At 38.0% G+C, this 25951-nt stretch overlaps 1 protein-coding gene across 10 annotated transcripts in view; it reads right to left on the bottom strand.

Annotated features, from left to right (window-relative positions):
• KLHL32 (kelch like family member 32) overlaps window positions 1-25951 on the bottom strand; it is a 131379-nt gene that overhangs the window by 104087 nt on the left and 1341 nt on the right. Inside the window, exon 2 of one of the 10 annotated variants that reach the window (XM_030036280.1) lies at window positions 17976-18096. The exons of the other annotated variants lie outside the window; for them this stretch is intronic. The gene's annotated coding sequence lies outside the window, so the exon portion shown is untranslated. The remainder of the gene's footprint in view (window positions 1-17975; window positions 18097-25951) is intronic. 10 annotated transcript variants of the gene reach the window in all.

Raw genomic sequence — 25951 nt, forward strand, 5'->3', positions numbered from 1 at the left:
TAAAAATATGCAAATAAAAAACATAGCTATGATCCAGTTAGTGCTGAAAGAATATAACAATAATTTGGTGGGGAATGAAGGAAGACCAGTAGTTTTCCATGAAAATACAGTATATCTAGGGAATTCAAAGATAAGCAATTCAAAGAAATCACACTGTCCATGCAAATTATTATGTCCAGCTAATACATCAAAACAGTGTTTGTTCCTGCGGCAGACTCACAATATGTCGGTCTTTCCATGCATTTTTTGTCTTAAGTCTTATGACGCAGCAGAGTAAAAAGTAGGTTTTCTTACTCTCTCAGGAAATCTTGGAGCACTGTGCTACTCTGCCACATCCGTCACATATTAGCAGGCTATGCTTCTTCTCTAATCTAAATTAGCAATGTAGTTCAAGAATTTTTTGTTCAAAGGTTATTAAAAAATTGTATTTAAGCAAGCAGTACTTCTTCCTTTAATTTAGTTGATTAAAATATTGTTTTGGAAATACTAGACAAAGCAGTTTATTTCCAAAAAGTATTTACTGGCAGAATGCATGTGCCCTCTTCCAGAAAAAGCGCTCATTCATTTAAGTTAGTTTAATCTTGAAGAACCAATACCACATTCAAGGTTTACACAGAATGCATCTGAGGCATTGATAAAATTTGTTACACCTTTTCTCATAATTTGGGGAGGTTTTTTCTTGTATTATTTAGAAATGAATTGCAGAAAAGAATTTCTGATTAATTCTTGAAACTACATGCCAACAAAACATGGATTAGATTAAGGAGGGGTGGGAAATAAAAAAAAAAAAACCAAACCACCTCACATTTAGTCTAGTTCACCACTGAAAATAACTTGAATGCCACAAAATTCACTATTTTTTCCCCCAAGTATTCCAGCTCACATAACCAATTTTACAAAAGAACTTAAGCCATAGTCCAGATCATCACAGAACTAATTCTGTGCATAAAAAGGCTCTGTATTTTAGATTTGGTGGCTAAGAAACATTTTTTTCCTCTCTAATCATGTTTACTTTGTCTTGCAAACTAGTAAAAATAGATATTCATAATGGAAACTACAGTCTATTAATGATGCCTGAAAACATGCAACTTTTTTGCAGAATTCAAGCTTATATAAGATAAATATCACTTTGGAAGTTTCATCAATAATTTTTACATTAGCTTTATATAAATAAGAACTGAGTTACAATCAACTTCAATGTGAAGTCACATATGGAACGTGATGACATAAGAGTTATTTCTGTTAGTAAGTCAGAAATTAAGTGATTTGAAAATCCTGATTTTAAATGTGTTCTTACTACAAAAATAAAATAGTGTTTCACAAGAAATGAGTTCTCTCTTCTTTACTAAGGCAATGACATCTTAGGCAGCTGTTACTAAATTATCCCTCTCCCCACAAGATGCTCATTCCCATCCCCTGAGCTCCAACCTAAGTTCATGGGAAAGCAAGGAGTCTGTTGCCTATCTAGAAGTCAGAAAACTCCACTTCAATGGAGCTGTACAGATTACTTAATCATTGGCCATTGGCTTTACCAGTTTACAGAGCAGGATCCTCTTCCACCTGGGCCGGGCTGCTCTTTCCATCCATCTGCTGCCCTCTCAGGTCCCTCCACAGTTCTAGGTAACACACTGTGCTGCTGTGGGAGAAGCAAGACTGCCCTTTGCAGAAATTTGGCAAGACTGGCAAATTGTAATTTGAGAAAAATCAAAGTGAAACACAGGCAGCTACCACTTCACAGTGTTCAGATTAATACAACATTCAAGAGATACTGAAAGATGCTTTTGGAGACAGAAAAGATCCTTATAGCCAGTATCAGAACTCCTTTAAAAGACAGGTCAGAAAATTACACAGCAACTGATGCCCTTCCCCACCCCCCAAGAGTATAACTGAAAGGCTGCAACACAAAATCTGAGCCAAATATCTTTCAAAAATCTCACTGAGATCCACACAGCTATCATACATAAATCTTCACTGCAACCAGATGCAACATCCCTGCTCTTCTGATGATCCACATTTAGAGTGAGGTAAGAGAGCAGGCTTCCAAGAACCCTTGGGGATGTCTTCAAGCGGAATGAAGCAGCTACTGCTTCACTCCCCACAACAGCCTCTGCTGCCTCAGACCCACTCACAGAGCGACAGAAAGACTGGCTTGCCTTTCTGGGAAGACCTAGGTTTTTCATCTCCTAATAAAGGATGCGGTGAGAAAGTCTGGGAACTGTGGAGTCCTTTACACTAGTACCACTTAAGACAGCTTTCACCCAGTTAATCACAAATAAGGTTGCTGATCTTCTATTTACCACTAACTTCACAGAACAGCACTGTATTAGTTAAGTATTACTTTGCCTATAGACTCTAGTGTGTGAAAAGCCCTCTAATTTCTCCTCCTTTAGTTTTTTACTTTAAATTTGGAAAGCCACTCATTTATCTATTTCCACATTATCTAAAACAATACTGCCTAAGAAAAAAAATCTATTTTAAATAATCAATTTTAACACTCATTCAAGCCAGCTAGCCAAACCCTGAGCATTTAAGTAAAAAATTTAATCTCATTTCACACATGTAGCTTTTAGTTACCTTCCTACACTGAGGTTGCTTCACTTGTCAGTAACCATTAAAACCTGTTGATTTGTAAAACTTCCCACTAAATGGGATTTTTTTGTTGTTTCTATGAGTACAGATAAGGTATCCTTCCAGTTAGCAATATTTCATTTATTTATTAATATTCTTAATTCTGACTCTTAAGTTATGTTGGAAAATGGTGAATCAACATTACTGTCATTAAATTTGCAGTGTGCCAAACTAGATTAGATAGAAACCTTATGAAGATTCACATACACAAAAATTTGTCACCCAGACTAGAAATACTCAATATATAAAGAATTCAAAAGAGATTTTGCATTTTCAAGTAGTTATCTTCAATTAGTTATCTTCCTTCCCTCAAGTCACTCCTTTTCAAAATGTGTATTTTAAGTATTGAAAAACAGTTTCACTTAAACCCACACTACTTCACTTTAAGTTAGAAGAAATAATAACATATACCAGGTGCAAAAATGAAACAAAGGGATGGATCATAAGCATCACATTACTCTTTTCTGTAGAAAAGCAAACGTTTGAACCAACTAGATATATCATGAAGATAAAGCATTTGAACTCTGTGAAATGTTGTTTTCCCTTTGACAACTTCAAATATCTGGTTTAAATTTGGTCTTTATTTAAAAAGAAGATGCAACATTTAAAAACTATCAGAAGTACAATAAATCCACTTCCTTCCAAAATGACTTCATAGCACATCCTGAAGGAGGCTGTCACGGACACAGAGTAAGACCATTAAGATTTACCCATGACAATTTTCTGTCCTAGTTTAGATCCTTATTCGTAGGAGCTTCTGGTTTTGTCTTTAAAGTACTCCGGCTTTAGTAAGTCAGAATAAACCATCCTTTCAAGCTGTACTTCACCTTCTCTCAGAGTAAGAGTCTCTTCAGAAACAAGACTGTATGAGCTTACTACTCACAGAAAATAAAGGATAGCATTACCTTCTACTTTTTATCAGAGCTCTGCCAAATTAATTTGTCAAAAGGCAAACACTTGGAAACAGCTAAAAAAAAAGTTTGATTGCAAACTTGCTCTTCTGAGTCTATTAACACACTTCTCCCACCTTCCTGGGAGACACTACTTTATCCCTTTTTTGTCAAGATCTTTCAGAACTGAAAGATTTTTCTCATTCCACACAAAAATGTTCAAGAACGCCACAACTGTGAGGGAAATTCTGCCACTGCCCAATGTTGTCAGTGAAACCGTAACTCAGCTCAGCTACAAGTTTCTCATCTAATTTAGTGCCTCAATACAGTGACTTTCAAGAGAAAGCATTCATAGGAAAAAAAAAAAATAAATCTTAGAATAAATGAAAACTACAATACCAAGGGAGTAAAAAATTTAAAACCTGGATTTGTTTGGAAAACCAGGATTCAGTCAAAACAATGCAAGAAAACATTCAGCAAAATCAATAACAAAGTAAAAACACAGTAAGAAAAATCAACTTGTTACACTCTTCTGATTAGTTGCAACCTATTTTCTTGTGAGACTGGAAAGGTCATTGCTATCTTCAGGCCATCAGCTATAGTCAGTTAGAATAATGAAGTTTATTTTCTATCACTACCGAATTACCATCTGACTTGATAAATCATTAAGATCTTAAACCACAGAAATATAAAATGAAACCACAGGATGTATGAACAGAACCACATCTTTATGTCTTCATATCCTCTTCGTGGCTTTATACCTTCTATGTATCTGAATATATCAGTATTCAGAAGATTTTTTTCTAAAGAGGCATTCAGATAAAAAAGTGCCAAGTTTATGGTCATCTGTGTAACTTAAGGCATATTTTACCTACACCACCACTTAAGCAAGAGGTTGGTGCATTCTACTGGTAAAACCACATGCAATCATAGAACGCAGTAACATTCTACCCATGAAAGGAAAAAGTCTGCAGTTTTACTGAAAACCACACATTTGGAGTTTGATGACTTTCAAGAACACATTTGTTTCCAGATTGTGTGTATATTGTTTAATGTTTTTCATTTGAAAAATGATCAGTTTCATACAACAAGATACCATTTTGTAATATCAGCTTAGCTTTTCAGAGCCACTCACTGTTGCTATCATTTAAGCTACAATAATAATTACTCACCTGGCAAAAGGAGAAGGCCATTCCTTACAGCTGACCCATGTGTGGCTGTTAGAGAATGGCTGGGAGAACAATATTACAACTTGATCCTGATCTAGTTGAAGATGTCCCTGCTCATTGCAGGGGATTGAACTAGATGGCCTTTAAAGGTCTCTTCCAACCCAAACTATTCCATGATTCTATGAACTTATTTTCTCATCTTTCTGAAACTTGGGCAATAAATATGCAAAGCACTCTCCAAGTGAAGTATCTAAACCATACATTGAGTCCACAGTCATTATAAAGGGACAGGGTGAAGCTCTCTGGCATTTTAGTTTTAAGGCATACTGCTGCTGGCATGAACCTAAGTCTTCAGTTACTTTGCCAAAGTATGCTTTCAAGATTTTTCCTGTAGAGCTCAAGAAAAGAAAAGAAAAGGCAGTGTGACCTAAGTAGTTTGCAATTGAACGTTCATCTGGAATTTCTTTTGCATTTTCATTGGATAAAAAACAGTAACAAAAAAAAACCCTGTTCTTTAAACCTAAGCATTTTTCTTCTGGGAAATTTGACATGTTTGTTGCAAAAAGTGAAAGGCTTCCCTAAATGAGGTCAGAATGCTTTATAGTGGAGAGCAACAGAAATTTAACTAAGAGATCATAATTATTTCTCCTGATAACTCTAGAAACAAACACTGAAATGGACACACAAGAGTGAGGCGTGCTCTAAAATGCTGTCAACTTCATCAGGGCCTCACTCAGATAAGCCTTGGATTTTTAACTGTCACAGCCATCAAGGTGCTTTTATTGAACACAACAGTAATTCTTTTCTAGAGTAGTAAGAGTCAAAAATACATGGGTATGTTTTTGAAACCACTTCAAATCTGCATATGGAGTATCTACACCAGACAGGAGTACACAGTACTGTAGATAGTCTACAATCTTGGCAATTAGTCTCCATGAACTTACAGATTTTATACCTATGACTGAAACATAAATGATCACATTTGCTGCCTAAAACCTCATAAAAATACTAAGAAAAGCATAAGTGATCGCTGGATAGTGGACAGCCTTGCATAACTGAGGTGACCAGGTGACCAGTTATGCGTCTACAAACTACACCATCATGAGATTTATTAACTAATGGCATTTCCAGTGAATGACTATTTACATCTTTCAATGAAAGCATAAAGAGTTTATACATTTCTATGGGACCTACAATAGCCCTTCAACTTTCTCCACAAAATACCATTCATTAAGTTTAAAAGAAAAGCGCTGTGAGTACCGGTAGCTAACATGCACCTTCTAAGAATGACCTTCAGTAGCCACAGGGTGGCAGAACTATACTTCAAGATAATCGATACCTCCAGGACAGCGACCAGACTCTTTCACGGAGTCTTTTTACCCCTCACAGCATAATTATAATAGCACAAAATATTTGCTGTGCGTTCAGTGGGTGCTTTCAACACCAGGAATCGGGGGGGGGAGAAAGAAAAGAAAAAAAGCCTGTACATAATAACAGTACAACCAGCTGGCAGTTCTCCAAACATCAGAGCATTGCAACAGGTTACTGACCTCCATGCTTCTATTTTGACAATTTATTCAAGTCATACAGTAACTGATCACTAAAATCACTATCAATTTTACCTCATATCATTAAATTAGCATGAAATTTTTCATATACATTAACAGGCCAAAGGAAACCCTAGACACTTCTTCACTGGAAGTGCAGATAATTTCACCCACATCCATCCTCAGAAAGCAGGGAAAGTTTCATCAATATTAGCAAGTTTAACAGTGACAGTGCTGGTTCCATTGCCTATAAAGCCAACTAGCCCACATTTGGTCTCATGTGGCCTCCAAAATAATGTGGCCACATCCAAACAACTAATTGGGAAAAGTCACCAACTAACTCCCAAGCCATGCCTGGAAATGTTTTGGAAGAGCACTAGATGGCTCAAGTCAAGACCTTGCCAGAGATTGTTGTAATGGTCTACTGATAAGAATGTTTGAGTTTCAAGCTCTGCACTGGAATGGGCTGTGCAATGTTACTAGCACAAACAAGGCTTTTGAATCCCCACAGCAAACACAAGTGTTGTGCAAGAACATTCAAAGTTCTAGCAAACTCCTAACATAGGAACCATCTTCGAACCATCTTAGGCAGTTTTATAAATGTGTTTTTCTCTATTTATTATGTTTTGTCTTTCATAATTACATGGAAATGGCAGGGAGGAGGTGGAAGAGATGTGGACCAGTTATGAATATAAAAAACACAATAAATATTTCAAATATGTATTTGAAGATCCTTTGTTAACATATACACTAATTTAAAACATGCTTTGTACAAAGTTAAAATTTCCAGTCAAGTCAAGGACAGAACTGGGCATTTAGAACCCCCCTTTATTACAGAGATTCTGGGTCCTCAACTCTTTTTTTTGGACAGAAAAAATAATCTACCATTTAAATCAAACACTAAAGTACTGAATTCTGCTCTGAAGAAACAGGAGTTGCCTTCTAGCCTGTTGTGACATAACTGGCTTACCAACTATTCCTCCACTCTTCAATGTAAGAAAACAAAGATATTTGCAAACACCTTTCTGTGAAGAGAAGAGGGCATCAAAAGATTTCTGGCAGCTTTAAGCAAATTGGGCAGGGAGTCATTCATCTTGATGATGGAACAGATATTGATGATGCCAAAAGGAAGATGAAGAGTGAGAAAGAAGATGGAAGAGGAAACAAAAGACAATAAGGAGCAAGCTGGTGATGAAGACCAGGTGAGACAGCTGCAGCTGTTTCTGGGTTTTCCTCTTTTGCAAAGGGGGAGGGGAAACAGTGGAATAGTGCAAATACTAAAATCAGATGCATATCTGGGCAAAATAGAGGAGAAAGGATCAATTTTTTTTCTACAGCACGATCCCAGGAAGAGAATCCAGAGGTCGGCTGGGAATAACTCTAATTGCTAGGCAAGAAGGCTGAATGCTCAGTTCAGGAGTGAAGACTGGGAAGGCACAGAGAAGAAAGACAATGCCAAGGGCAGGGAAGATCCTAGTTTAAAACCTGCATGTGACACAAAAACATCAGGTCTGGAAGAAAGTAACCAAAAGAATCAATGTCTGTTGAAGCCCATTCTGTCTAGATTTTAGAAAAGAAATCAAGATCACCAAGTTTCACATCTTTTGTATGGAGAAATATCTGCAGAACACTTCCCTTCACTTTCTGCTGACTGTGCTGGATTATAATGAATAATGCCTGACAGTTTACTTGGGCAGCAGAGCTCAGTGCTAATGGTTCCAATTATGCTGCTTTTCCATGCAGTCAGTACAGCTCTTCCAAATTTTTTTCTTTAGTTTACCTTTTTAAAAGTGTTAAAAGGTTACATGCCCATGAAGCTAAGAATGCTAGAAACAGCAAAAAGCTAAGTGCTCCAACACCCAAAATTGAAGTTGCCTATGAACATCTCACTACAAGAACAGGCATAGGTATTTCTAATTCCAACACTTCCTAACACATGAATGTTTGATTTAAAAAAAAAAAAAGCAAAGTGAAAGTCTTCTTATATGACTTACGTTTCTGTTAAAAATAAAGTCAATTAGCTTACATTTCTGTTAAAAATAAAGTCAACTAAGGGCAACAATAATAGGAGACATACACACTCCCCTAGGGCCCTTCTTCCACACTTAGATGATCTCAGAACTTCTGTAAGCCTGGTTAATGCCATTCCAGCATAAACTCTTGTATTGCAGTGATGCCTGTATTACTGTTGAGCTGTAAGCTGCTTCAAGTATAAAAGGAATTTTCATGTGTAGTTTTTCATACTATTCACTTCTAACTGACTTACAAGTTTAAGTAGAAGTGACAGGACCTGAAGTTAGCTAGAGCTCTGAAGTAGATCCATCTAATCTAGACCTTTTCCTTACAACGAAGTCAGAGTGATTAAAACAATTCCATACTGAAAACCAGATTTGATTAAAACATTAAAGATTTCTAGTTTGAAAGAGAAAATCCAAACTAATTAGTTGACCAGCATAAGTAAGACTGACAGACAAACGTATTTCTGGCCATTGTTTGTGGGTGAGAAGTAGGGGGAGAAAATGGAGAGGGCTGCCCATCTCCAAGTTTTGTTACACACCACAATCATGAAAGCCATAAGCAGTAGTCTGCACGGTCATCTCCGCTTTTTGGGAATACCCTCTTTTAGTCACATAGAGCCTAACAGGCATCTGCTCCCCTCAGTGGTCTCCTACAGTCTTGTCCCTTGCACTGAAAGTTCACAGCTCCTTGCTGCACCTCTCTTGTCCTGCCAGACCCATCTTCCAGGTGGAAGTTCTCCTTCCAGAATGATCACCTGCCCTAAGGATGGGATGATCACTTCTGCCACCTTCCATCTGCCCCACACACGATCATAGAATGGTTTGGGTTGGAAGGGACCTTAAAGATCACCTAGTTCCAACCCCCTGCCATGGGCAGGGACACCTTCCACTACACCAGGTTGCTCAAAGCCCCATCCAACCTGGCCTTGAACACTGCCAGGGAGGGGGCATCCACAACCTCTCTGGGCAACCTGTTCCAGTGCCTCACCACCCTCACAGGGAAGAACTTCTTCCTTACAGCTAGTCTAAATCGACCCTCTTTCAGTTTAAAGCCATTACCCCTTTTCCTATCACTACAGGCCCTTGTAAAAAGTCCCTCCCCATCTTTCCTGCAGGCCCCCTTTAGGTACTGGAAGGCTGCAGTAAGGTCTCCCTGGAGCCTTCTCTTCTCCAGGCTGAACAACCCCAACTCTCTCAGCCTGTCTTCATAGGAGAGGTGCTCCAGCCCTCTGATCATCTTCATGGCCCTCCTCTGGACTCGCTCCATGTCCTTCTTATGGTGGAGGCCCCAGAGCTGAACGCAGTACTGCAAGTGGAGTCTCACAACAGCAGAGTAGAGGGGAGAATCACCTCCCTCAACCTGCTGGTCACACTTCTTTCAATACAACCCTAATCACATACCGTCTCTTCTGTGATGGAAAGTTATTTAATTATGCTCCAACAGGAAGCGGCAGAAAGTTTTCCTCCAAAAGTTTCTCTCCTCCACCTTGTAGTAGACTACCCCAGTTATTACTACTTACTAGTAGTACTACATTTTTGAAAGATGATCTATTTCAGAAAGACATAATCTGACAGGACATACAGGACAGACTGACACCTGACTTTGTTTCTTTCTAGCAGAAAGGGACAGCTGTGAGATTTTGTAGAGGACTCTTCCAGTATGAGCTATACATACATGAACATACTGAGACTGTCACAGTTAAACATGCAGCAGTAACTGTAAAGATGCTCCTGTATGTTGTAATTCTATGCTTGTCTTTAAGAAGAAACCTGTAAAGTCTAATCAGAGGGAAGACAGATTGAAGAGATTATATATAAAGTCATCTTCAATACTGCTTGCTGCATAGCAGTTACTGTCTCACAAAATTGTGATCTGGGGCATGTAAAATCTGAACTTTAGACCTTACACCAGCATATCTGCAGCAGTAACTTCTCGCCACCCCCTTTCTTCAGGATTCTCAGCATACCTGTACTGTATTCTTTTTATTCTAAGCTTTCATTAAACCATCAAAAAGTTTCATTCGGAGGCACTGTAACCACCGTGGTTACAGATTAACAAAGCATTAAGCCTATGTCATTCTGGAAGGACACATTCTGGTTTCCCTAGCTACAATCCCTCACTTGCTATCCCTATGACGGATAGTTTCTTCCAGCACTTCACCCTGCTTTATGCTGCCTTCTGCAGACCAAAAAAGCACCTATTGTTTAGAAAAAATAGAATTTCCATCATGTACACTATTTTGTTACTGCAGACCACTTTATTTCTTACAATCATTGCCTGTAGATGTTTACACAGTCACTGCTACCTCTATAACCTTAACTAGCTAAGCTAGAAAAGAACACAGATAAGCCTGATCTGGGATGGGGAAAGTAGCGTGGAAGAAGTCAGCAGGATTTTTTGCACCCCACAGCCAAAAATCTGTAGCTTTGCTATATACACAGGGCCGTACAAAGTTGTAACTGGACAAAGGAAGCAAAACCAATTTAACGAAGACAGAAAATTCTTACCATATCAACGGAAGGAAAATTGCTCTCAATTCAGGAAGGGTATCAAGGGACAGATTTACTAGGGGAACTAACTGTGGCCTTCTCCCTGTGAGTACAGCCTGCTATAGTGTGAGCTTCTAAAGCATTAAGACGGTTGGGAATGGTACAGTTCCCACCCCCTGCCAGAGGAAGCTGTGGTTCACAGATCTGCTGGGAACACAAAGCAAAACATCAGGACACCCGACCTCTTAACGTAGGAAAACTGAATGCCCTCTCCAAGTTGATGCTAGAGTTAGCAGATTCTCTTCCTCCAGGGATTCATGCAGAGCTTTTATTTAGGCTTTGCACAAGACATCTAGTCTTCATACTAGCATATTTTATTGAAACAGGAGATTTGTTTTCTCTCATCCTCTGCTCAACATACATTCCATTTCTAACACAGACTTTATTCTGTGTTCCAGACTAGCTACCTAGAAAATGTTCTGATACTGACCACTGTTGTTAATACCCAGTGTCAATCCAGCAAATAAAAATTCCTCTTGGAGCAGAAAGGACATACCTGGGAGGGAAGGAGGTGACAGGAAATACAGTCTAAAAAGACTCATTTTGAGGATGCATATGATGCATTTTATAGTGAGTCATGTCTTTGACAACATGCCTTAAGAAACTCACTTTAAGATAATACCTTGTACTAAAGTAAAAGATCACTCTAAGTTCTATCAATTAGGTTATTAGAGAGACATTTGAGTTCTTGTTTGCAAACATCAGATTTCAATGCGCTCTACTCTTTTTCAGAGGCAATCTGAGAATTAATACTAAAAATCCTTTGAGTACATGCAGATTTCAAGACAGACTGGATGGTTCAATAGATTTTTTTTTTTTTTTAAAACTTGCATAAATTCACAAGTTAGATCTGACTAGCATTAGCTGTTGACATATTTGGCAGTCAAAAGACAGACCAGAAACTGCATCATCTGCTGTCATTTCTCAGCAATAACCTCATCTCAGTAATGGAAATATGTAGAAGTTCTCAGTGAGTGCAGAGATACTTTAGCAGGAGAACCCTGAACAGCTATATTTTGTATCGGCTCTGCTTTTAAGCTGACCAGACAAGAAAAAGTACACTCAAATCTCCCATTTCCTTAATACTTGTGCACCAGCCTGTACATGAAACTTGTATTACAGCCCTGTTTTCAAAACGCCAATCCAACATTCTGATCACAGCTCCCAGGACAGAACCAGGTCTCCCTATCCCCAGGACACCACCTTCGTCACTGAATTATGGATACCTATTCTTACTCACTCTCCCTCTGACCCAAAGTGCACATTCTCAGTGGGACAATAAACCACAAGAGCAGGAGGGAACAGAGAATAATCCCATGCATACCTAGTTCTTCCTCAAGTCTGACAGTACTTTTACTCTTCATAGGAGGCGAGAGGAACAGTTTTGAATGCCCGTCACAGCAAGGACAACTGAACTCGGATCCATTATTAGGCGAGTGCTGCACTAACAGTCCGTAGATCATTTTAAAAAAAAAAAAAATCCAGGAGAAGCTAAATCTCAAAAGAAAGAAGTAAAACGCTTGTGAAGTGAAGAAGTGAATCAACTTGCTGCTTAAATTTGTAAGGGCACTGTGAACGTAGGCACCTATGAAAAACTTCATAAAGCTACAGTTAAGTGTTTATTTCCAGAAGAGTGAGGAGTTTTGAACACGTATACCTTTGATTTTTTTCTCTCAGCTAAATTGACATCCTGTCCACATACATGCAAACAACTTGCGGCTTGTTAAGTATCTTTGTTCTTAGGCATCTATTACTACCCAGACATTAAACTGGGAAGCTCAGCAAGTCTCTAGGGTTTGTGAATACTGTTCCTAGAACCAAACATAAGAGGATTTGTGGAGACAGTCCTAAATGCCTAAATGAAGTTTGTGAATTGCATGGCAATCACTAGAAGCCCACTACATTTGAGAAAGCTAAACAGTGCCAAGCATAATTCCTTGTACACAACTCGAGCTCAGCTTTTGCCAAGACAACATCTGTATAGATGACGATATAAAAAAAAGCATATAATTTAAAAGGCTCTAGGAGCACTCGTTTCTAAAATAACATATAAATTTAAAAAAATATAAAGGCAATAATTATCTTGTTAAAAATCACTAAATGCTACAAATAGCTACTCATAATTCAAGTTAAAACATTACTTCTTCTATAACTTAGTGGGCGTAAATTAACACACATGAAATTCCATCTGAACACAAGAAAATACGTTTTACCGTGAGGATGGTTAAACACCCAACCAGATTGCCCAGAGAGGTTGTGGAGCTTCCATTCTTGGAGATATTCAAAACAGCTCTGGACAGAGTCCTGGACAACCTGCTCTAGCAGACCCTGCTTGAATAGGGGGGTTTGACTAAATGATCTTGAAAGGTCCTTTCCAACCTAGACGATTCTGTGCTTCATTCGATTCTCTATGGTACAGCTGAGAAGACTATGAAGATACTGTACGCATGCAAGACCATATTAGCCCCATATGTTGTATTTATTCCACATTCCAATCCTCTTGAACAGATTTTATCTCTTAAAAGGAAACAGAAGGGACAAAAAAGGGAAATTCTATCAAAACCATAGGAAATGCACATGCCTCTACACCTCTCTTCAAGTGTCCTGGTGCAGCACATTTATGAATTGCAGTCTTTCCATTTATTGGAACAGCCTAAAGAATCCTTTGAACTCCTGGCTAGAATTAATACCAATCCAAAGCAAATGTACTGTAACACTAAAAAACTTATTTTGTCATAAGCATTTTTTAAGGATAGGAAAACTCAGTAGCAATTCTGGTGCAACTGCTGTTTATATGAAGTTTGATCATTATTTCACTTGATAAACAAAAATAATACTTTGTAAGCAATACATGCATATACTGATTTTAATTTTTTTCCAATTAAGCTCAATTAAGACTTAAATTCAGTTGATAATATACAGAAGTGTACTGTCATTTCAGACCGCCTATAGTAACTAAGACATCTCCCTGGGGAGATGAGAGATACGACATAGGATACACAGGACATCCAGTCTCTTCTGGATCAGGGTGTCAAATGGCAATAGACATCCACGTTTCAGTGAGTAAGCTGAGCCCTGAATGACTCCTGACAAAACGCAAAAGAATTTATGTCACTTAAGTTTTGGTAAGGGCATTTTCAAGAAGTTTTCTGACAGATGTTCATCACTCAGAAGAACTCCAAACCAATAAAAGCACCTTGCATAAATGCCCAACAATCACAAAAATTTTTGCTTTTAAATACAATGCTTCCACAAGTCAAAAGTAAAGGGAACAAATTAGAATAGTTCAGAATTAAGCCACACTAAGAAGCCTTCTCAGAAGAGAATTCTGCTAAGTATGATGACTGGGAAAGCCACAGCAAATACTGAGTATTCCAAATTAAAAAAAATCTGTGTAACCATTAAATTCTACAAAACACATCATATCCTACTATTTATTTCAGGTCAAATCTTGCTATTTTCAAATTAATTAATTTGGTCAATGTTTTCAATGAGAATTAGACTAAATTCATAGTTTAACAGCCTACGTTTCTGTGAATCTTGCAATAAAAGGAATGGAGCTCCTTACACAGTGGGAGGTAACATACTAAACTTCTTCCTGATACCTAGGATTTCAGCATGGAACAGGCCATTGACATTGGATGGGAAGAATTGGAAACAGCAGTCAGGCAACAAGCAAGCCACAGCTGGGCAAAGTGGGGATAGGTGCAGTCCCTGGAGAAGATGCACTCCACTCAGCACCAAATCAATGGTGTTGAACGTAAAACCAACTAAGCCAGCGCTTGCCTCTTCCTGTGGGTATGCTTCAAGATGGGATTCCTAGAGGCCATAATGGAGACCTCTATCAAAACCATACTGCCAGGCAGAGAAGGAATTAAAAACACAAGGAAACCATGAATTACAAACAGGACAACAGTGGCCTGTTACTGTTATTATCATATCCCAGAAATTCCTGGATATGGTACCACCAAAACTCTACAGGAGCAGCCTGAAGAGATTTCTTCCCCCGAATTTTTTCTCCATGGACACATTTAAGGACAAAACAGTTCCTTTATCCCTAAAAATGTTATTGAAATCCTTGGAGAAGTCAGAGCTCTGACTAAATTTGAAAGACCCACAATCTTTTTAGCAGTATAGAGCATAGAGTTAGCAGACTTGCATTACACAGGTTTTTTTTCATTTAGATGTTGGCTGGTTTGGGGGTTTCTTGGTAGTGGAAAATAATTTACATCAAACAACTCATTTGACTAGATCTTATGCTGTTAATTGCCTTAACTGTGCACTTTATCTACAAGATCTCACATCAGCATTTTTAATTATTTAAAACACATTAAAAATTGCTGCTATCAGCATGATCAGAGATTACCTTCTTAATAATCATTATTCTTTGAGTGTAAAGCATGATTCCAGCTGCTATGAACTTTTAAACAAGCGAAAGCAATGTCTGCTGACATAAAAGGGACAATCCACTTCATAAAGGAATGATGACCAAATTAAACTGAATATGCCCAACAAAACAATATGATTTTATGCTAGACACTTTATAAGCTTTAATACAGTTAACTTGCTTGGGAAGAGTCTGAATTACTGTATTTTACTATATTATTCTGACTTCTACACTGTATCACAACACTAAAATTTTCTTTTACTCCAATTACTTTTTCATTAGTTTAGATTCCCAGCCTTTAACCCACATGGAAGCTACCTATGTTGCCTCTACATTCGGTCTACAGCAAATAATTAAATTTAAATATATCAGTGCTAGTACATCTCTAGACAAATCAATGGGACAGCATCACCACTAAAAGCAACCGACCTTCTAAATCAGTATTTGACACAGACTGATTTAGGAAGGAAAATGGTAACCCAGACTCTACCACTAGAGAAAAGTTTTGTTGCAATCAAAGGTAAGCACTGATCAGAAAATAAACACATTTTAAGGTAAGGAAAAGCCAAAATAAAGCAGCCATGGTGGTTTCCTTCCCTGTCACCAAATGTATCTCTGGAATCAAACTGCACCTGAAGCTTTCATTTCAAACAAAGAATAAAGTTTATAGGTCTGAAGATTACTGGGAGAAGCTTGAAAATATAATCTAACACCAGACTTATGAATTCTAACAGAAAGCGTCTGAATTTAATTACCGATGTCTGGGAACTGACTTTCAGTGTTTGAATGCTTGAGGCTGACAACGCTAAAATTAAAAGCCATTGAATGATATAACAAATAGAAGCTATTCATCAATGTCTTGAGCTGGGAACAGAGACACACTGGCCCAAAAGGTGCTGACTGGCATAAAGATGGCCTGAAGTGCCCACCCATGCCCTCCAATGACTAAGCCTAAGGATACTGCAGATAGATCCAAGGACTAAGAGGATAATTAAATGGCATTTGATTTCTCTCTTTACCAAATGGCACACACAAAAACCTGGATTTGAATCAGAGGATTTGCAGGGGACAGACTGCTCCTCACCTTGCCAATGAACTGAGCAGTTGATCGTACATGATCCAGCACTCTAAGCACAGACTCACTGCTTCTTTTCCGTCTTTGGACAGTAGCATGCTGAATGCAGCCAAGAAGTGCAGGACTGCATCCAGATGACCTGAGTCACTATAACCAAAGCATTGACTTCTAACTTTGGCCAGGTTCATTCATTTACCTGGCAACACTACAGTCACCCCTACCTAATCAGGAGATGCTTGTTCTCTAATAAATAAATAAATAAATGATGCAAAAATAGGTTTGAAAGATCTCTCTCTACCCTGCAGCACTTTAACTCTTAGATCTGACAGTGTTCCCAGTCAGTGAGCAGACTGAAGCTGTTGCATCACCACTATGACTAGCTTTGCAGCATGCTCTCATGCAACTCTTGGTTACATCCAAAAAACAAATGCAGGCTTTTACCTCTGCATTTATACTGATTCTGAAATAACCAAACAAAGGCTCTTCACACCCACTTCCAGAAGAGAAAGAGCACAAACTACAGACTTAACTAGAACTAAAAGCTATTTGATCTTAAGTATTTATGACATTCCTTCAGTAAGCGCTACTGGCAATACAAACCTTCTCAGACATTACTCAAAATCCAATGCAGCAATACTGCTGGGACTTGAGTACTTCCCCAATTTACCATTACATAAGTGTGGTCTTTGAAGTCCATTTCTCACAGACAGAGAATAAAATTTCTGAATCTGGACTGGAATTTACCAATCTGCAATTCCTAAGGGATCACCACCTCACCTGCATTCAACACAGCCCAATGCAGGGGCTTGCAGAGACATCCAAGTAGTTCCTCAATGTGTTACCCACACAAAACACCGTACTAGCAATACTGCTCCTACAGGCTTTGCTACTTTGATCAGAGCTAAGTGGGTACCTCTACACAGCGCAGTCAACTTGTCTGTCCTAATGATGAGTTTATATGAAAGGTTTCATCCCTTCTGTAAAACATTATATTTCTTTTTTGTACCATCACAGCCACAAAAATATTTGATCTATGGTTACAGTTTTCCAGCCTACTTGGTTCCAGTGGAACCCTACAGGCAAGAGATACTCTGTGAAGACTCCAAGATGGCTTAAGACAGGTTTCTGCCCACATAAGGAATAACTAAGAAAAAGGTGCAGCTTTACGCATGATTTTTATTACCACTTCATCAACTCCATTTCTAGTCTGAGTCTACCCTTATCTTTTAAGGCTAGAGACTTTCTTTGGGGCACAGGTGTGGTTGCATGAAAACCACAAAAAAGTTGCAAAAAAGTCAATGTGAGTTATCAGCTATTAAGATACTCAGACATTACTCAGTCACAAAAACTAAGTATCAGTATAAAGTAAAAATGGAATATTGATTTGGGGATTTGGTGTCATATAACAACTCCTACTTAAAAAAAAAAAAAACAAAAACAACCTTCACAAATACATACATCCATACTTCAGCTGCACAACTGGAAATACTCTGCTCATCTGAGTATCGCCTACCTATCACTTTGTACAGTAATGTTAGACTGAAAAATGCCAAGAACACAAAAAAATAAGGAAAATAACTTCAGTGTAGTAGGTCATAATGTCATTAACTTAAGTACTAAAAGAAGAGCTTTCCTTGTAGGAAGTTTTGTTAGGGGGAACAATTCTTTGCTTTAGCAAACCGCAACAGGTAGGAAATGTTCTTGGAAACACCTTTGGGAGATTCAAAAGACTTCTAGCAGTATTGAATGCAGTAGTTGGAGAAGATTTTCACCCTTTTGAGGCCAGAGTTGGTTAAAATCATTCCTTTTGGCTTCCTGAGATCTTCTAAAGACTGAAAACAGGAGAACATGAAATGTTACTGAAATTTGCCCCATATTTGCAAACAATGGTTTTCAGTATTTGAAAATAACTTGCTGCTTTTGTGCACAATCTCTTTTGCTTTTGTAAACCATGAATAACAGTTCATCTTTGATTTGTTTTCAGTTTCTCACAGAACCAGTTTGTTATGATTGCTCTCTCCTACACAAAAGCTGGTCAGGATTTCCAAACAGCCTTCTGTTCATTTATGGCAAGCTGCAGTAAAAACATTTGTTTACTACAATTCAGTGCAAGAATCTGGTAAATAAAAACACTAATTTAACACCTTTTACCCCCTAGTATATGACAGAAAACTAAGCACTTACAGTCAACATGTCTTTCTCTAACCTGCATATATATTCATTACAGGGCAAAGTAACTGGTTGCTCTTCTTTCAAGATAGAATGGGTACAAGTTCAACAGCAACACTAGCTTCTGTACTTCCTTCTCTTGCCTGACCTGGCTTAAAAACTGTATAGAGACTTCTGTGGGGTTCCTTTTTAATTTTTAGCAGGTTTTGTTTTATTTTGTTTTTTTTTTTTTTTCCTTAAAGCTTTAAGAGGCCTGCTGGTGATCCAGTCCACAGTACATCTCCACGAACAGTGATGCCTCCAAAACACAAGAGCAATAAACTGCAGCAGGAGGGCAGTGGTTTTATGAGTACCTCAAGCCAGTATTGCTGCAGAACATCTCATACCAAACCATGATAGAAAGGCAAGGAGAGACTGATGCAAAAGTTCAACTCAGTTGTCAGCCATTGATCAAGACAAGGTGCATAAGGGACCATAAATCCATTAGATTGAATGTTCTGATAATCTGTTTCTTCTGACAGTTTTCGAACATGTGCATCATACAGATAAACAGATAGAAAATAATCTTAACCAAGAACAGATTGAGGGGCTTTATTTTTTTTTTTTCCTTCAAATAAAAGGTTCTGAATTTACAGCTCAAGTTTTAATTCAACCTTTCCCCACTCTCCTTAGTCTGGGACACAACTTTTCCTTATTTGGAAAAAAGCCTGTTTCAAGGAAAAACACCTAAAAAGATGATCTTAAATAACTTTTAATCTTTGATCTTTAATTAGGATCGGAAATAGAATTAGAAAAGAAACAGACAAGTGTTTAGACTTCCGTGCCCTCTTCAGGTCTAAGCAAAAGAAACACTTTGTTTGGAAGTTGCCCTTTTTTCCCTCCCTCCCACAGACTATGTCAACAGGCTCAGAAAAAAATAAAACAACAGAACCCCACCCTTCACCTCTTGCATATCTTTAGATCACCATAGCTATACTACCACTTTTTTTTTCTCCTCCTTTTAAGTATTCAGGGCTTGGTCTGGTTTGCTATGGGCTACTTGGTAATCACATAGTAATCTCTCTCACTACCTGGGCCAAAGAATAAGTAAATCAGAAACTAAAGATGCAGCCTATGAAAATTCATTCCTTGGGTTTCCAACAACAATTTTCAATATTCACAGTACACAGACCAGTGACAGGACAAAATGTAGAAACATAACGTGGAACTCACTGAAGCAATCTACACCACTGAAGACATTTCCACTCCCCTTCCCCTGTACGCCCCATGCTCTGCCACAAATTATTGCCCCAGAGCACAGGGGACACTTGTGTTGCCACCATCCCATTGGCATTAGGGCCAAACCCAAACTGACATCCAGTCAAACTGACATGACAAGCAGCCAAGATGCAGGCACATGCTCTACTCCACCAGCTCTGCTACGTGACTAAAAAGAGGTGCAAACCTGGAGGTATTTATGTCTTAAACTGCCACATATTACAATTTACAAGACTTAGTTATTAGAGCCTTAATTCTCTTCACTTATCCAGCAACACCACTAAAAATCAATGGAAATCCATAGCGCAAGAGTTACTTCTAATTAGTAAAGACAGTAAATTCAAATGCCCTGTCTAGCAGCTTTCCTCCCTTTAAGGTAGTTTAGATTTGTACTATGCCAGGTTTGTAATCCTGTGGAAATGTAAACAGCTGCAAGAAGTATAAACTACACTAGTTTTGTGCATGACTTGTTCTCATCTTCAGTAAGTCTCTTCTGTCATTTGAATCCAAAGATCTAAAGCATGGAATCTGACTCCATATAGCATCTAACACAATGGACCTGATTAAAAGGGTCTTAAAGAAACTGAGCAATCCTAATTAAAAAAAAAAAAAAAAAAAAAAACAATTAAAAAAAAAATCAAATGGCGTGCTTCAAACTGAGTATATACTTGAGGGCCCAGTTATTATGTGGCCAGCCCCGGCTGCAGAAACATTTTGGAGTTTCACTTGCTCTCTGTAAAGCTGAATTCCTACTTCTGTTCCACCTCCATTCATAGTTATCCTCCCTAAGTAAGCAATCAAAGCACATCCAGTCCTCTTATTTACATTTCAGCAACTCTTATGTTTTTGCACTTCTGCGACTCTGAAGGATGGAGCACATAAATGAAAAGTAAATGCATGAGATTTCGTATTTGTATTGCATCATTCAATTTCCCATGCACTTTCCCAACAAGCAATACAACAGTTGCATTTGTATGCAAAAGTCACCACAGATGTCAAGAGATGCAGAGTGTATTTTAATGTAACCTCACTGAGGATGAGAAGCTCGGCGCAGCAAGGGTATGGCATACCCTCCAGTGCACTCTGCAGTCCTGATGCACTAAGACCCTGCCAGAAAGGAGTTCTGTTCCCTTCCTATTTGTTTGCCTGAGCTTTCTAGTAAAGGAGAAGAAGAAAAAAAGAAAAGAAAAGAAAAAAAAAAAAAAAAAGGAAGTTCAGCTAAGGAATATACCAAACCCGTAAAACAGGTACTGTTCTCCCCACTAAGTTCCACACTTCAGTTCAGCCTTTAGCTCTTGAGATCTCTATTTTGATCTCCAGTTTGCTGAAGTCAAAGTCCTAGTTCTGTTCTGAAAACATCACCTCAGTTCGTTCTTTGTTTTATGCAACTAAAATAAAGGTCACTGACTGAAAGGGGGCTTTCAAAACTAAGTATAACACAGAAAAGAGAAAAAACACAAAAGATGTATCCCCTCAAAGGGGGAACCTTTTGATGGTCTATTACTGCTTTAAAGACATCATTTAAAAATCTGTATTAGACCAGGGAAAAATATTATGCAAAGCCACTCTCTTATAAATGTAGCTGTTGGAAAAAATGTTAATAGCAGTTTTAGAGAATTTCAAAAATAAACGTGGAAAGAATACATTCCACATATCCTGATGACATTTCTTCAACCACAGGTTTTTATCTCTTCTGCCTTGATAAGCCAGGTAGAGTCCCAATTTAGCTTATAAAAGGCAGTAGCCCTTTTACTTTATTTAACCTGAAGTGAAACCTGATGGAAAATGTTTCAGACATAATAAGGCCATAAGCTTGCTCACATCCACTTCAAAATTTGTTACTAATCTAAGCAATGTTGTTTTCATTTAACCATTCATTCTCTTTAAAAGAAAAAAAAACCAACCATACAGGACAGAATTAAGATTTATCAACACTACAGAAATGGACCTCACTCACTTTTAGATACGATACCTTCAAAACAAAAGCCCTCTATTATCCAAACTAATGATGCTGAGGATTTTTTTCAAGCATATTCTTACTGAAGCATAGAAGGAAAGGTTATTCTGGAGGCACAAGGGGTTAGAAAAATTGAAGATGTTAAAGTTTAGACTACCAGGGGAAAAAATACACATTTTTAAGATACATCCAAAGTAATCACAGCATTCAGGAAAAACACAACAGTAAATTAGGTTGGAACATCACATCTTCTATACTGTCAAAAACCACCACTATACATATCATTCCTGTCAGGAAAAATAAAGACAGATGGTTGCAGAAAAAGACACTCTTCAGAACAAACATAACCTTTAAGTACTGATGAATCAAAATATTTACAATATTTATCCCCCTATAAAGCTCATTCTCTACAATTAAAGTTCTTCTAAATTGCTGCAGCATATTGCTACAGAAATTTTGGCAGAACACATTCTCAATTTACATAATTGTTCAGAGTAGTCACCTAACTTAGAGAAAAATCATACATTCTCAAGTATTATTGATGTTCTGAAGCCTCCGATTTATTTTGCTCGGAACTGTTCACACATTTTGTTGTTTTCTCATCACAGAGAAATCTCCGACTGTTGATATCAAAGTCAATAGCTTCAAACTGGCAGGAGTGTGAATGGAATTTGCATGGCATTCACTACTGGAATGTCATTTTTTGAAATGACACTTTTCATTTCTCAAGCCAACGGAGAGACATATTTTGAAGAGTTGACAATGTACGTAGGTATATAAAGACCCATCAGCACTACCCCAGTTCCCACAGGGCATCTGCTCTTTGAGTGACTTAGCTGTCCACTGACAGCGTGAAGCACAAAACGTATTCTAATTCAGCTATTCTGTGTGTGCAAAACTTCTCAAGAAAGGAAGCCAAACATTGCCGGTCCACAGAAAGTCTGGTAAGGGACTTCAGTGTCAAATCCTAGCTATGTCCAAGTTTTTCCATAGTTAAAAGTGCAACTAAAATACAAATCTGTTAAAACTTTGACAAAATATTTTTCCAATCCCACTCTTGGCCAGGTTACTCACCAGTCAATAGCGCGAAGTTCCTCCATGCATGCTGGAAATCTCTAAGACTATGGCCTAGGACACAGACTAGCACCTGCCCAGAACACACTGCAGCTCCTTTCTGGCCTACATTAGACATTTCCCCTTCTATAAAGGTCAGAGTAGGTTCAGAATCAGGATGGCTAGTCCACATGGGAACACCAAGAACCAGGAGTTTCAAAGCTCTCCTGGTCTCCCAGTTTAAACTGCCAAACTCCAACATCATTGCTTCATTTTCTTCACTAGAAACTACCTCCCAGAGTTGCCTCTGGTCCCTGGAATTTCTTCACAGACTCAGCAGGAATGCCTCTAAAAAAATTCTCTTCTAAGCATGTTTCTTCTCAAATTGAAGTTTCTCACTGTTTAAAGCCCAAAACTCAATCAGAGGCAAATCCCACCCATGAACCAACATTTTAAAAAATACGTAAATTAAAAAATTGTTTACAAAACACTATGAAAAGTATCTGCTCTTTACTAATTTTCAGTAATCGGAATCTGATAGTAAAATTTCAAAAATCCCTCTGAAATCAAGTTAATAAAAGCCTGTAAAATAAAAGCATCCCATCTACAAGCACATATTCTTGCAAATGGGTAAGCACATAGAGTGACAGAAGCAACATCAGACCTCATTTTACCTCATAAGTGGTCAAAAGGACATCTAAGAACACAAAGAAGTGAAAACTTAGAAATTGCTATGTCAAGGATCCTATGTCTTTCACTACTAAGTGTAGTCGCCAGATAATTCAAGAAACTGGGGCAATAGTGGTGGTTGGTTATATTACAACAAGTAATATTTGTGGAGAATAAATAAAAAATTTAAAATCAGGTTTCTAAAAATTTAATTATATGTTAGGAAAACCTCTGTAATTTTCAGCTTTTGGCACTGGTCCTCTAACTATCTCCAAAGAAGTGAGATACAAAAATTCAAACACAAGATTTCCCTCCCTCCACAATCAGTTCGGGAGTAACTGAAGTCCTTGGAGCACAGAACACACTGGCAAGTACCATGTGAAAGTCCTATATGGATGACAAATATGAAGGATAATTTCTTTATGCTAAAAAATTAAAATGAGACAACTATGCGGTTACTGTAGGTGAGCATAATTATAGTGGATGATATTTATGTTTAGCTAGTTTCTCCTGATAACACTGTCAACTGTTCTCACCCGAGTGCTTAAATTAATTTGATTTTTCACTTAATCCAATTCCCATTTCTAGCCCAATTTATAATCATTACTTCCCCATACTCGCATGGCATTAAATTACTGTCTTTCTTGGCCATTAAGTCAATCATATTCCAGTCAGCAGAGTCGATCAAAAACACCACAGCAGTGGCATGAATTTCATATTGAATACGTTCTTTTTTGCTCTGTTATAGAAGCTGATCATCAGTTTCAGAAGCTACATTATATCAATTTCTGATTTTTCAGGCAGAAGCAACACATTCTGAATCAAAAATGGAGATAACAAAAAAACGCCTTTTTTTTAATGAACACTGCATTTTTCTCTGGTCAAATCCCACTCACATTACTTTGCAAGTACCCACTGAAGAAAAGTCCCATGCAAGCCTAAATTTCCATCTGCTACCAATGTTTCAACCATACATCTCCTTACTGTAAACTGCAAATTTATTGCTCCCCTTAATACAAAGGGAATGATCGGGGGGGGGGGGGGGGGGGGGGGGGGTGGAGAACCAACACAAAACCATCTTCCCTGATGTTACGTGAATTTCTCTGTGTGTGTTCAAATTCACATCCTGAGCCAAATTCACTTATATGTTTAGCAATACACAGACTTTTTAAAAGGAATTGCCATCTCAAACACAGCTGTTCATGTCCTTCTTACAGAGGAGATAGACTCAAATAAGATTATAGCTCAACTAGAAGATCCCAGGGAATCCTGAATTTGTTGTCCGAGGCAAGATTCTACACTATCCATTCAGGGCCAATTTGAAGTTCAGTCACTTCCGAGCTTGCTTTCAAAAAAATATCTCCAGAAATTTAGTTTCTGCATAATCATCCTTAGTTTTGGAATACCACATGGTTTTCTAACAGTAAAGACAATGCTTAAGCTCATATTCTGTGTGGTTCATATAACATGCTGATCTATAAAGTGTTAAATAAACACCACCACAATTTCCATACTAAAATTCCCTTCCCTAAAAGCACTTGCTCTCACTTGGAATTGAATGCAAGATATACCTGCAAATCTAACTGAATCATTTCTGAAGAAACCCTGAGGTGACTTCTTCCCCCCTTTAAATATTAGAATTACTATTTTCCCCACATCTGCCAACTCAATAGCTGCCCAAATGCACATTAGCTCTCTGCATGCTTATACAGGAAGTAACAGGGACTTTTGTTGTTCATATGCATAAGAAAACACAATGATATTTTTTATAAGCACTGTAAGCACCTAAAAAAAAAAAATCTTATGCTTAAGAGGCGTTAATTGGTATGACTGCATTATTTTTAGTGTCCTACTAAAGCAAGAGTTTATTACTCCCCAACAGTTTCTCACAGCACCCATACCTAGCTTAGTACCTCATACATAATAACTCCAAAGTGCTTTACAGATACCATCAAATTATTCACAATCTGAAAAGCACACAAAAGATGAAAGGAGCTTTTCTGGAATACTTTCAAAGTTAAGAAAAAAAATTTCTCTGTAATCATTCGTAAACTTGAACAAAACAAAGAGATCTGACTGAGTAGCTATATATCGGTAGATTTTTAAGCATCTGTGGTAACTACATTATTTGTTCAGCACATCACAGGATTTCTGTAGGACCTGTTTAAATAGTAAACTTGGTTTTCACATAAAAACTCTAAACAATTGTTGAGCACCCCTCAGAGGCCTTACCCCTGCCAACTGCTTCATGCAGGCAGATCCCAGAATCAACAGGAATTGGCAAGGCTACAGGAATTCTTTACCCTATGCACTACAGTTAACAGGACTGTGGCCTCCGGGTCTACTCCTGATCTTTTCATGACTGAACGAATGCTGCCGCTAACATTTACGCAAATATGACTAACCCCAACTTGCTTCTGAAACGTTTGTAAGATATCCTCCTACCCCTACAAAACCAGACAAATTTATAACAAGCTTTAAAAAATGTATTCACACTAGTTGCTAAGATCAACGTCTGCAGTTTATCTCACCACACTAAGTTTTAAACCGTAGCTCCTTTTCTTTCACATTTTATAGTAGCG

Source organism: Aquila chrysaetos, chromosome 2 (assembly GCF_900496995.4).
Source record: "Aquila chrysaetos chrysaetos chromosome 2, bAquChr1.4, whole genome shotgun sequence".
NCBI classification, from domain to species: Eukaryota; Metazoa; Chordata; class Aves; order Accipitriformes; family Accipitridae; genus Aquila; species Aquila chrysaetos.